Source organism: Bradysia coprophila, chromosome II (genome assembly GCF_014529535.1).
Source record: "Bradysia coprophila strain Holo2 chromosome II, BU_Bcop_v1, whole genome shotgun sequence".
In the NCBI taxonomy this organism is placed as follows: Eukaryota; Metazoa; Arthropoda; class Insecta; order Diptera; family Sciaridae; genus Bradysia; species Bradysia coprophila.
Window position 1 is genome coordinate 8,294,153 of NC_050735.1, and position 12,275 is coordinate 8,306,427.

Here is a 12,275-nt window from a genome sequence, read left to right on the forward strand (position 1 = left end):
TATTTTGAATTTGAATTTTTCGTCTTTTTCAATTTTTCGTTGTTTTGCTACAGAAAGTGTTCAATTTTGGGTTTTAATATTTTATTTTAGAATTTAATTTGGAAGCACAATACTCTAATTTACGACCGGGTAAATAAAAGAATCAATAGAAATAAGTAACTTTTTATCCGATTTATGTCGTATAGTGCTCGGCTTTTAATTTTGTGGTATAAAGGCCGCGTGACTTTCAATTTGATGTACTATGCCAATTCAGCTGTTTGATTAACTAGTCTATGTGAACAAACAAAGTCAGTTAATTTTGTAATCAGTAGTAGATAAAAGTAGCAACAGTTGTTTCTTTATTATCGTTAACAATACAACTGAAGAGTGTTGGTTGATATCTTGCGCCATGGATATAAAGAAGTGGAAAGTAGCTGGAATACGGCGCAAAATTTGAAAATTAAAATTCAAAAAATAACAATTTTCTGTGAAAAGATATGGTTTCGCATGTATAGCATGCTTTAGATGGAAAACATGTTTCAGATGGTAGACATATTTCAGATTTAAAACATGTTACACATGGTAACCATATTTCAGGTAAAAAACATATTTCATATTGGAAACATGTTTCAGATGGAAAACATGTTTCAGATGGAAAACATGTTTCAGATGAGAATCATCTTTCAGGTGAGAATCATCTTTCAGATGGGAAACCTATTTCAGATAGAAAACATATTTTAGACAGAAAACATGTTTTGTGTCGAAATAGTATATTATGTTATTAAAAGTAAGAAAAAGTTTTGTTTTTGACCCAAGTGGTGAAAACGTCCGAGGATGCAACGGAGAGAATTGCATGAAATCCTTAGCAATATGAAAAAATTTCATGAGTGATGTCACCGTGACGAAAAGTTGAAAATCAGGTGAGAGAAAAAGTTGTTGTTTTGGCTCTCTACCTGGTGAGTGAATGTGAAGTTTTTGGTCCGCCCGAATGAAAACTTTTTTTCTAATTTCAGCTGAGTATTGGAACTTCATAGAGTGATATATGAATAGGTTTCTCTGGTAATTCTCGAAAGAATGCCTTTTCTGCTCTTTGTTAACACGATAACTGGAGAAAAGTTCAACCGGTTTTCAAAAACTTTTTTTATTCGACGAATTATTGAAGTCCCAGGTCAAGTTCGAAAATGGGTGTCATCGGTTCAACCATTTGGGAGTAGTTCTCGAAAGAAGCCTTTTCTGTTTTTTGTTAACACGACAACTAGAGTAATTCTCAACCGATTCAAAAAAAAAAAAAATGTTTGGTGGAGAATGGAATTAATGCCTGAGGCTAGGTTCTAAGATAGATTATGTTGGTCTAACGAACAAGTTGATGTTGCTAACAGAATTCTTGTATCTATTTCAACAGTATTTTTCTTGTTATGTGACTTTGCCTTGTAAACAAAACCGAATAAATAGAACAAGTGTGAAGTTTGCGGCCAGAGCGAGGCGAGGGTCGCAAACCACACGAGTTTGAGTTTCATTGAAAACATGTGTCATTTTGACAAATAGATATATTTTGTTGAAAACATTCATTACAGTTTGTTTGAAATGTCAACTTGAAGAAAAAAAAAAGTTTTTATCAGGTTGACATTTTAAACAATCTGTAATGAGTCTGTTCAATAAAAAGCACCTGCGTGTCACCGCCTTAGTGATCGACTCAGAAGTGTCTCAACCTGTTCTTTCAGAACATTGCGAAAATGGGTGGTATCGGTTCAACCATCTGGGAGTAGTTCACAAAAGGAGCCTTTTCTACTCGTTGTTAAAACGATCTGAAGTCTTGTTGTTTGATTTTGCCTTGTAAACAACACCGAATAAACAGAACCAAAATTAAAGAGTGTGAATTCACACGAGTTTAAATTTTTTTGAAAACATACGTCATTTTTTACCGGGGCATTTTATATATTTATATATTTTCTAAGATTTTCAGTGAAAATAAACAGAATTAAATCATTAATGAGAGATTTATTAGATTAGATTTATTATTCTAGTAGTTCTTCTTCTAAATGTGTTTTTGTGGCCATCAACATACAAAATTACATTTCATTGAAATAAATCAATAAATCATTGCCAATAAAAATACTATTGAGAAGCTCAGACAAACAGTCAAGGGATCAACAGTTAGTGTTAACCAAATTTATGTTTGCTTGATCTTGTTTGTCACAGAGTCCAGGTGGTGCGTGTGACTGTAAAACCCGTATAAAGGCGTATATGCAGAGTATTGGTATGAGTGCGGTTGGTCCACTCAACAGCTGAACTCAACACGTTGAATCAAACTTAGACCCAAATTTGGTTGACATTGACTGTAAATCACAATTTGCTTTTCTGGATGTTTAAGAAAGAGACAAAAAATCAGTGAGCTTTTGGGCGAATGTTACTTTTAGTGTACTATAAGGACTCTGTCAATTAACGATTAATCAAGCTCACCGAGATTAAGTTTATGTAATTCCAGCTAGTGTAGTAAAAATCAAACTTCCAAAACATTTGATATAAGTTTTGGTGACGCATTCTGCGCCTCAACGTAATCAATTTTCACCAAGAAAATTTTAACAAGAAAATATGTCAACTAGTAGTTTACCGATGAGATTTTACAACGAAAGTTTTACAAAAAAAATGCGTCACAAGTGGCAGATGCTGAGGAAACCCCTCATACGACAATAATCATCTGTCACTTTGTGACGCATTTTTTTTGTAAAGCTTTCGTTGTAAAATCTCATCGGTAAACTACTAGTTGACATATTTTCTTGTTAAAATTTTCTTGGTGAAAATTGATTACGTTGAGGCGCAGAATGCGTCACCAAAACTGATATCAAATGTTTTGGAAGTTTGATTTTACTACACTAGCGTCACCTTTTCCTCTTTGAGGTTTTTGTGGGATATCAGTTGTTTTGGAAGTTTTGGGTAATACATAGAGTTAAGCAAGCTCTACAAGTGATAATTTATCCCAAGTCTACATACCATACAATTACAGTAGGCTTTTTTTGGTGCGGAACATTTTGAGACATTTTCGAATTTTAACAGTCATTGTTCCCAGTCAATTAAGTTGTTCCCACTTATGATATTTTGCGCCAAGTTATCAAACACTGGAAATCACTTAATGCACTGGGTGCGTCGATGGACATTAAAACTGATAAATGATCTAAAATTGTGTTTTCTTAAGTTGAACATGCAGTATCGCTGAAAATATTTCAAAAATATGAAATTTCAAGATAACCGCAACCGCCGTATTCTTGAAATGTCGATAAAAGTTTACCGTCAACGAAACTGTATAAGTGACACTTTATCCCAACTCTCTACATGCCGTATAGCTGGAAATATCTCAAAAATACGAAATTTCAAGATGGCCGCCATTTTCTGGAAATATCGATAAAAGTTTACCGTCAACGAAACTGTATTAGTGACACTTTATCCCAACTCTCTACATGCCGTATAGCTGTAAATATCTCAAAAATACGAAATTTCAAGATGGCCGCCATTTTCTGGAAATATCGATAAAAGTTTTCCACCAACGAAACTGTACAAACGATACTTTATCCCAACTCTCTACATGCCGCACAGCCGGAAATATCTCAAAAATTCGAAATTTCAAGATGGCCGCCATTTTCTTGTAATATCGAAAAAAGTTTTCCACCAACGAAACTGTACAAACGATACTTTATCCCAACTCTCTACATGCCGTATAGCCGAAAATATCTCTAAAATCCGAAATTTCAAAATGGCCGCAATTTTCTTGAAATATCGAAAAGAGATTTACACCAACGAAACTCTACAAGCGACACTTTATCCCAACTCTCTACATGCCGTATACCCGAAAATATTTCAGAAATACGAAATTTCAAGATGGCCGCAATTTTCTTGAAATCTAGAAAAAAAAGTTTTTCGCAATCGAAACTGTACAAACGATACTTCATCCCAACTCTCTACATACCGTATAGCCGAAAATATCTCAAAAATACGAAATTTCAAAATGGCCGCAATTTTCTTGAATCCTAGAAAAAAAAAGTTTTTCGCAATCGAAACTGTACAAGTGACACTTTGTCCCAACTATCTACATGCCGTATAGCCGAAAATATCTAAAAAATACGAAATTTCAAGATGGCCGTTATTTTCTTGAAATGCCGGAAAAAGTTATCCGTCAACGAAACTCTATGAAAATCAATTTACTGCAACTATGTATGTGCCATATAGGCCTAAATACAATAAATACAAAAAATTCAAAGAATTTTCAAGATGGCTGCTTTCCACCATTTTGTTGGATATTCTAACCCTAAAACAAATTCCACATTGAAACCTGAAACCTGAAATTCCAAAATGATCCAAAAATTTTGCGAACAAACAAATTTTTCAAATTCATAATTTCGCGCACATTTTATATGAAGCACGGCAGCCGCGTGTGGAATTTTTTTTTTCTTCCTGGTAACCGAGTCAAATTTCCCGGTATCTAAAATCGTAAATTTGATTTTTCGCCACATATTTTTCCCGATTTTTTCGATTTCCCGGTATCTAAAGAATTTTTCTGAAAACTTCCCGGTATCTAGGATACCGCGGATAGCGTGAATTTCCACACGCGACGGCAGCACTGATCTACTACACAATCATTATAATAGAAATGTAGCTGTCATATTTTTGTCATATGAATGAAATAATGGCTTTCAAATAAGTGTGTTTTTTGGAAATGTGCATGAAAATGTTTTAATTAAATTTACAGAAGTTAAGTAAAGAACTTCAATAAAATTTATTGATTTGCCGATGAAAAAGTGTTAAGATTGAATTAATATAAGTTTTAGCAAAAGTGCGAGCGCAGTTTTCGCAAACAGATGTAGTGGTTCGATACGTATATCAAACCCACATGAAACATTTCTATTAACTCGAATATGGAGAATGTGCTGAAAATGTGTGAAGATGCTTCATTTCAAGTGGTTTTCAAGTGGTGTTTTCTCCGGATGTAGACCACTGTTTTTAATGATCTATAGCTCGTTGAACTCGTATTGACGAGCACTTTCGTTTGAACATAATTTTTTTTTTATTTGGTTCAGTATGGAAAAGTTAAAATGTTCGCCTATATATAGGTTCCTTAGTCTCCCGTTGGTTGTTTTCTTTTCTTAGGGAGTCGACTAGCGTCACGAACCTCCGCTATCGCTTCGGTTCATGATAGCATGATTAATTGGATTGAGTTCGTTCGAAAAGGTAACACTTCATTTCTGATCATTTCATTTAATTTATTTCATTATAATTTTACATCAAATTCAAATTAATACAACGTAGCTCCATTATGCTAAATATTAATTCTAAGGAGCTACTTCATAAAGTGCACTATCAAATTCTGACCATATTTGAATTTAAAGGGTAAAAAAGGAAAATATATTGCTAACAGATACGAGATACCCGGCCAGACACCTTCCATCTTATTAACTTGACTGAAAGTCAGAGTACAACAGCAAATCACTTGAAATGTCCGTAACGATGATAATTTGACAATGTTCCACATTGGTAAAAACGTTAAATACCACGATACCTTGAGTAATTCCTAACGAACTTTCAAAATTTTGGTTTTGATCGACGAATCGACGAAGAATTAAAATCATGAGAATATTGAATGTTGAAGTAGTGACACTCCTCAATGGAAGTGTTTTCCCCTTTTAACTTGTTATTATTATCCAAACTAGCGTCACGAACCTCCGCTATCGCTTCGGTTCATGATTTTATTATCTCGATCATAAAAAATAGAGTCGGAATAGGGTTCTGAAATAGAATGCACTAGAAGTGCCTTTAGGAACAAGATCTTCTCTATCATGTGTCAGAATTCGTGGGCTGAAAAATTTTCTTACAATATCTAATCCATGTGCACTATTCTCAAAGACTATTCTACTACTAATTAAAACATTAACTATGAAATATCTTAGGTTGTTAACGATGCTTATCGACAAATTGATTTTTATTCGAGCCGGTCGAAAATGTTCACATTTTTAACGGACCATTTTAAAATTAAACCGCCGCGGAAAACAGGGACATAATTAGACAATCACCTGTGGACCGGCTGTACCAAAACTAAGATTTTTCGTATCATCTGAATTATGTCGCGGCTAAATAAATATAAAATAAAGTGGAAAAAATGAATAAGCTGGACCGTCCAGAACAAAAAACCACTTTAAACCAAAGAATATAAACACTGAACGTACCGCAGACCCTCAGGGAATAGCAAGAAATACGGATCCCGACTTTCGGGTGAATAAGATGTATAATGTTGCATAATGTTGTTCAGTATAAAATTTTCTGTGTTGAGATGCAACCTAATAAAGTGAACTTTACTCGATTTTAATTGTGTTATATTCACTAGAAAGTAGGGATCCGCATGTTTTTACGGATCTGCGGTACCATCAGTGTTTGTATACTTGCTTTTTACGTCATGATGTTTATAATTCCAAGGTAGATATAGTGTGGAGGTAATTTGCCATTCAGACGTACGGCCTAGCACATAAGTTCGATGCCAATGACATCGTTTCTTTATTGGTTGACTACGATTTACTCGTGTTTCCCAAAACGTTTCGCTATCTTATAGCCCCAAGTAGCATTCAACTGTTAAAATTGGGTTGTACAACCGCTATGTAACTGCGGTTATAAATATTTTGGAGATAACCCAAAATAACTAATTAGTTGTCGCAACGTTACTGCAACGTTGTAGCAACGGTTGTACAACGGTTTTTGCCCAGTTGTAAAATTCTATTAACGAATTGGTTGTGTGACGGTCATAGAACGAATTGGTTAAAGTTGTGAAAGGGTTGCAAAACCGTCGTAGGACTTATGTCACATTTGAAAATTCAATATTGTTTCACTTTTAAGTTGTAGCATTATTTTCAACTTCTAACTACATTTTCAAGAACACGTTTTTACATTGAAAATTTGATCTGCGATTGGATATTCGTAAATCAATTCACATTATTTATATGCACAGAAAAGACGTTTGTATGCACTGCAATCGATTTTTTTAAATTAATTATTCCTTATTTGGTGTGTAAATAAAGTAAGACTTGTTTTCTTCACAGTTTGATTTTGGTCAACAATTAGTCAGTCAGACGTTTTTCCAATTTTCCGGACATTGATAATGAAAGATTTCACTGCTATGCCAGTTAAACAAAATTTTATCGATCTATTTCACTTTTATTGTAAGAAACTGTTGTCGATCCTAGATATTCCTAAAGAGACCTAACAAGACATAAGAATCCTAACTTCGACAACAGTGGCAGACAAAAGTTGTGAAATTGATCAATGAAACGCTGATTTACAAATTGACATAAAGATACAAAATGACTATTCACAAAATACGATCAATTTTCATCGCAATTTTCAAACTTCACATTAATTCATTGTTTCACATTATGGCATCGTATTAAAATTGCATTACTAAAGCAAAACAAGTTACTCGCAGATTACATCTCCGACCGATCTTTTTTGCATGACATCTTGATTCCAACTGACGCGTCAGTTAGAATCAAAATGTCATAAATCAACCACTGAAAATGTATTGGTTGCATAACTGTTTTGAGACGAATTAGTTAAGTAGATTACTCCAACTTATTGGTTGTATAACAGCTAATTGACGAATAATTTTTTGGCAAAAATTGTCGACTCACTTATTCGTTTCATAACGGTAGTACAACTAATTCGTTAAAAATTGAATGATAACGAATTAGGTGTGAAACCAGTGAAACGGTTATATAACGAATAAGTTATTGTGAACATAACGTATTCGTTACATAACCGTTGGACAACGAAAAAGTTTGCAGCGAATTAGTCAATTTTCCAACCGCGGTTATGAAATGCTACTTGGGGCAGATGGCCCGACTTTCTATGCCATTTTTTTTTTAACGAAAGGGGAGGGATGGCGTTTGTATCGAACTTTCGTGTCACCGTACATCTGATTCCACACTATATTTACCTTGCATAATCCATCGTAGGCTTTATCATTACTGCTGAATGTTTTGTAAAATGTTGAACATGCTGTAAGCTGAATTCAAAATCTGAAACAAAAGTGGTAATTTTATAGATTTGTTCCAAGGTCATTGCGAAATGTCAAATTTCATCCACAGAAGACAACTTAACCTCAACTTATAATAATATAATTATGATATTTGTGTTTTGATTTAGTTGTGTGTTGCTGAAGATGGAAGATAGATCTTCCGAAATGCATTCGACTTAAAAAAAATTAATTTCTATTTTGTAAATAAAATTAAAAGTTCACCAGTGGAATCAATAAAGGAGTTTTATTTATTTCCCCAGTAACTCAACTTATAAGTTGACACAAATTTTAACGAAAAAGAAAATTGTTCATCTCTGTGGATGAAATCGTCGCCGTTCGTGTTGACAAAGTTCGGATTTACATATATTTTGAACCAACCTATAGACTGTTATGATCAGAGCGAGAAAACCGAAGACTAGTTATTATAACTTGCCTTGGGGTACTCGTCAAAGTATTTGCTTCTCTTTCAATGTGTTACGTTGAGAGCGAGAGGACCGAAGACCAGTTCAATATAACTTATAACTTACCTTGCCTTGGGGTACTTGTCAAAATATCTTTTCCTCTTTCATCATAACACTCTATTGTCAATGTCGTTTGATATGTCAAATTATTTGTCAATTTCATACAGATTAATTATTAATTAAAAATGAAAAGTCTCGTTTTCGTGTGTTTATTGACCTTGGCGTCGCTTCGGATCAACAAAATTCACACGAAAACTCTACTTTTCATCTTTTTATCCCTAGTCATGTAAATACTATTGTTTTCCCTAGAGTCGATACTATCGACTCGATAGTGACCTATTACATACCTAGGGAAAATAAGAGAATTGGTTTAGGTAAGAAAAGTCACGTTTTCGTGTAATTGTTGACCTTGACTTCGCCTCGGATCAACAAACTTCACACGAAAACTCGACTTTTTAACGTTTTATCACTTTTTATGAAAATAACTGCTAAATGACTAGGGATAAAAAGTTGAAAAGAAGGGCTTTCGTGTGAATTTCCTTCATCCGAGGTGTAGCCGAGGTCAATGAACACATGAAAACGAGACTTTTCATTTTTATCCCGAATTATGTAATGGATGGTGTCGAATGTAGTGCTTGAAACATAAAAAAACGGTTTTTGACGCTTCTAAAATGTGATTATTTGACAAACCGGCCAAATGTGAACAGACCTTAGTGAATGTCTCCAAAGTTAATGGGTAGATTTTTCCAATCATCAGCGTCAGAGGTTTTTTCAAATATTCGCCGAAAATGATCATACACTTTTTGGTCGATTCTGTCTGTTTAATCCAGTCCGATTCAAATAAGCAATAGGACAGCTGATCGTATGATAGCATAATCTCGTTCCCGAAGTACGTAATCATAAATATTTCGGAAATGAAGTAAAAAAGTATCGTAAGATATATGACACGCTCAAATGTATTATCGCCAACATCCTTCAAAGAGGTGAACCATTAAAAGACGGTCGATTCGCGATTGCTTTAAGTGAAATTAATTTACTAATGCAAGGCAATAAATAGATCCACAGATACACAGGCCACTGGTGCCAAGTCGAATTAAAAATAGGCCTGAAAACAAGGACCCCAATTCGTTTGTCAATCTGCAAAAGAAAATTTAAATTTATAGATTGTGGTGATCATAGAGTGCTTCACGCTCACATACCCCATTAAGTATAAGTGAGTATCAATTGACGTCTTTAAGTCGTCTAGAAAATTGACGTGATTTTTCTCCAACTTTTTAGCTCTTATTCCACTATTCTGTCCCAGATTCTTCAACTCACTTCCTAGTACTTCATACCGCAATGAACATACAAACAGTAGATACCATATTATTACGGAGAAAGAAGAAATCATCACCGACGCAAGCGTTTGGACAAGAAGAAAGAAAGCTGCGATCCAAAACACAATGTCACTGTTTTTCCAATCCAAAAAAAATCCAATTTCTAGAAATAACGTTTTTTCGGTGCTTATAAAGGGAATGAGTGTAGCTGACAAAAAAGCGCACAAGGTTGTAGCAATTGCAAATATGCCTGACCATTTCGCAAATTTTTTTAATTTGTTGTTGAATGTAGCGTAGTCATCATCATCTTGAATAGAGAAAACACAGACACGATACGCTAAATCGCAAATTTTGCTTTGTTTCCAAATTAAAAATGAAAGTTTTACAAACAACGCTGTAACTTCAATTGATACTTCCACTAAAAATATTTTCTTCTCAACTTTTTCATTTGTAATTGCTCCAACCATCAATGATAGGAGAAAAAGTAGGTAAAACACCCAATAGAATAACTTAATCCTTATTTCTTTTGCTGTAGGTATATCCCCGCGATGCCAGAAACCAATCCGATAATATAACGACATTATCAGAGTGATTAGTTCATTTATTTTAATTGAGTGCATCCTGAGACCGTTAGTAAAAGTCCTGAGCGCTCGAAAGTAAATTTAATACTAAACGGAAACTTGGAATTTAACCCAGTGCATGAGTTCTTTGCTGACGTGGTCCCTTTCGTAAAAATATAAAATGCAAATTACAAGCCTTCCATGTTAACTGTCAAATCGTTTATTGTAAAGCTTTTTGATCATAACATTCCTTATAGTATACATAATGGGAAAACTATGTCATTTATGTAACGGAAAATGTATCCTCTGATTCAAGAGTGAGTTTTATTCATTCCTAGGCTAAAAGTTTGATAATTATTCGCTAAAAAGACTTATAAAAGACAAAATTTAAACGAGTTTGAAATTTGCGACCAGAGCGAAGCGAAGGCTGTAACTCACTCGACATGGGACATGGACAGGCCCGGACTGGCCATACTGGGCGATCGGGCAAAGCCCGACGCACCTTTTCATTTTATCGCTTTTTTCCTATGTTGGTGCCTCTTTTAGTTGAATCTTTGTTCTACAAGCCCGATGCGCCTTTTAGTAGCCAGTTCGGCCCTGGACATGGAAGACTCCAATTCGGAGTAAAACGTCGCTCGCAGAACCTTCAACTCATTTATTTATAGATTAAAAAAATTAAATTTGGCTCGTTTTTTCTAAACGGGTAACGCATGAACTTGAAATCGGCGAAATCTTGATATTTTCCTGAACCTTAAATGTCAGCCCGTTCAAGTGAGGGGTAAATTGCCAACGAAAAAAAGAAGGAATGCAATAGAATATAGAATATATTTGCAACCCTTTTTCACATAGTATACTTCTGTGATCTAAAAACACCTTCCCAGCACATTTAAAAATGGTAAGCAAACTAAGACTGGAATTAATTGAATCATTATCATTACAAAAACATATTGAAAAATTAAATCAGTCAATTCTGTGTTCAATAAATGTTTTCAGTATCTTATTGATGGCTCGTTTATATTTTGAATAAGAAAACGTTGATTCACCAATAGCCTAAAAATACAGGTTGAACGACTATAATGAATTGCAGTCAACACCTGCCGCTACAAACAAATAGAATCGACATACATTTCAAATCAACCATAAAACGCCCGACAACCAGCACACAAACAAAAAGATATCTTTCATGTCTACAACTTATAAAAGTTTTGTTTGAAATTGAAATAGAAATGTTTATCAGCGAAAAAGTTTAACAAATTTGTCGCAAATGAATGAATCTGATACTTCTTTTGTTAAAAGATTTCCCAAGTTCTAATTTAAATCTTTTACTTCAATGCTTTTAACATATCCGTTTCCAATATAAGGAACACAAGCCAGAGTTGAAAGTTAATATCTTATTTTTTCGTCTTTGTTAACAGTCTCTGATCGTTCTGATGAGTTGTTATATCAGTAATACAGAAAAACACCATTTTCCCCTACAAATTCTGCATGATCAAATGTAAAACAGCAACATCACAACACTGCAACACTATAGTAACGCGAATACGAATGTTGCACAACAAAAATATCTAAAACATCGACCAGGTGTGTTACGAACGGAGAAAGAAGGGGTAAGTGACATTATTAGCAGCATATACGATAGATTAAAATCTAAAAAAAATGGTTATGGTCACAACAAACACCGCAGGTTACAATAGATGAATATATTTTGAATTTCGAGCTAAAAATAATCGCAAACAATGTGTGTGATAACAAAACCATCATCGAGATCATCATCCACGAGTGTTATGCAAAACAATTCAGTCAACACACACCACACTTAACTCTCTTCAATATTCGAGTTGCGCTCTCGTTCTCTCTCTCTGAAACGAAAATATTGCAGGAAAACTCCGTAAGACTCCCTTTGTATAAG

General features: G+C 34.3%; 1 long non-coding RNA gene across 1 annotated transcript in view; it reads left to right on the forward strand.

Annotated features, from left to right (window-relative positions):
- LOC119070809 overlaps nucleotides 1-12,275 on the forward strand; it is a 531,393-nt gene that overhangs the window by 403,334 nt on the left and 115,784 nt on the right. The gene's annotated exons all lie outside the window — the stretch shown is intronic.